This window comes from Ixodes scapularis, unplaced genomic scaffold (genome assembly GCF_016920785.2).
Source record: "Ixodes scapularis isolate PalLabHiFi unplaced genomic scaffold, ASM1692078v2 ptg000480l_1__unscaffolded, whole genome shotgun sequence".
Lineage (NCBI taxonomy): Eukaryota > Metazoa > Arthropoda > Arachnida > Ixodida > Ixodidae > Ixodes > Ixodes scapularis.
This window is the reverse complement of record NW_024609986.1, coordinates 99,527-101,956: the sequence shown is the minus strand read 5'-3', so window position 1 is coordinate 101,956 and position 2,430 is coordinate 99,527.

Below are 2,430 nucleotides of genomic sequence, written 5' to 3'. Positions count from 1 at the left end.
TTATTCATTTAAATTATACTTAAAGCATAAGACCTGACGATCAGATGATCTCTTGTTTTCTTTCCTTACTGCAAGAACGTTATTCTAAATTTCGCGTGGATGTTTGAAAAGAACTTCCCTGATTAAATTTTTAAGTTGTCTATGCCTGTCATAGTCGTTGAGAACTTCTGTACCCTTTCGAGAAAATATAATTGCTTCAATATATGTGGGTGCCACTCGCCCGAAATAATTATCTGAGATAGGGAACTGTTTCTATCGCAATTTTAATACCCTTAAAAAACGTTTTTTTTTTTTACGTTTGTTTTGAGAGTGTTCTTTTCTTTACGTCGATGGTATTTAATTCGGAAAGCTATCAAGCTGTTGCTTTCTTCGCAGCCTTTATAAAATCTGCCATAATTTGTTTTAATTTTATTTCTATTGCTTTTTCAGAAGTGGTGATTATTTCTGCACAGTTTTCAATCTAACCCTCTCGAGTCAAGTTTACTGAGGGCTGTTTCAAAGTTATGCGCGCTTTATAACCTCTTTTGGTGATAAAGTTTAGCTTTTTTTTGTTCGCTGCACGTTTTGTCCATCTGGATGATTTTTTGCGCAAAGGTGGTCCTTGCGCCGGGGTTGTTCTCAACGTCTCGGCAGCGGCTGATAAATTGTTTTTAACATTGGTAAAAGCATCCAGAAAAAAAAAGAAGCTGGTTCCGATGGACAAATAAAAAAGAGATCTCGGTTATTTTCCTCTCCTGCCAATGAACTGAGGCAATATATTGCCTGAAGGCTGCACGCAGCCGCACAGTTACATTGCGGTCTTTATATTTAGCGGACGAAGCCCCGATGACTTCAGCGTACACTGTTCATGCGACACTCTGAAGCCACGTCGGGCCATGATATCACGGGACGCTGTAACGTTATCTGGCTGCTTGACATTATGTAAGGCTAAAATTCTAAATCTAGCGGAAACAAAATTCACTGCTAAGTTAAGCAGAGACGTTTTCCAAATAAACTTAGCGAAGAATGATTTCCCTTAAGTTCCACTGACCAATTGCGCCATGCCACGTAACGCACGTGACGTTATAACGTCACACTGAAAGGCTACAGTGATTCCTTGCCTAATTTACGAAAAAAAACGGTTTGTCCTTATTCAGATGCTTCACTGACCAAATGTGCCACGTCACGTAACACACGTGACGTTGTAACGTCACACTGAAAGACTACCGCGATTTTTAGCCTAATTTACCAAAAAAAAAACGGTTTTATCCTTATTTGGATGTCATGACGTACTGATATGAAACAAACATCTGATCCTTCTCGAGATCATGCAGTAATGGCTAGCGCCGTAAAAGTAAACATATGTTGTTACTTAAAACTAAACTTCAGTAATAATTTTTCATCTTCAAGTTAATTTATAACATGTGGTAGTTTGCTTGACTAGCCGCAGTGTATTAAAAAGGTGTTTGTATTTACAAATTCCCGCTGCTGCATATTCTGCTTTAACACAAGTGAGAACGGACTCAAAGGTTAGAATATATAAACAAGGACACACACACATAGTAAAAAAAATGAAGGCAAGGGCACATTCATTTTGCTTGATTTCGTTATTCAATAAACGCATATTCACAAAACAAGGTGGTGAAGGTCAACAGTTTTAAAATACGGCGTTCTCAAATTGGTTCCATTGACTCGTAACTTCATATTTCGTTAATTAAAAGGATTTAAAAGTAAAACAACGCCTCTGCATAACGGTGGCGCTTTTGCTGCCAGCGGATTTCGTCTGAGTGTCGTCTGCTTTCATTCGCTGGTCGGCCGCACCTTCAGACGCTGCTCCCGACGCCATGTATCAATACGAACGCCAAACACACCCCGCTACCGGACTTGGTCGTCTGGGTCGCCGCCCGCCGTAGACCCTGCCAAGTTTTTTGGCCCTATTTTTTACTAAAAGAGAACTACGCTTTGTAATTTTACAAGACAACACTGACCTGTGAAATACACCTTTGACGAAGAGTTTAGGTAGCTACGTGCAGGCGTCGATTTTTACGGATAACCCCCACCGCTTTTTTATTTATATTTATTTTCCCCACCGCCTGCCTCCCCACGCAGCCGAGAGCGAAGACATACCTAGAGGTCGTGGTGATGTCCAGTGCGGGGAGATCTCTAGGCAAGGGACTCCGTCTGTTTGTTTTTCCGTCGATGGGGGGGGGGGGGGGGGTTCCGAGGAGGTTAACTGCTCAAGATGCAAGCAGCTAAGCAGACAGACGCTCTCATTAATGCCCGCTCGAAGCGTGTTAAACTTTTTGATTAGGTTCGATTTTCTTTTCTCCCTCTCGCGTGCTGTACTGAATCCAGATTGAAGAATAGCTGTAAATATTTTGTTTATACGCTGCTGATCAAGACGCATATGTTTGGAGAGCGGGAGTTTGGCGATTGTGTTAAGGTGGGACT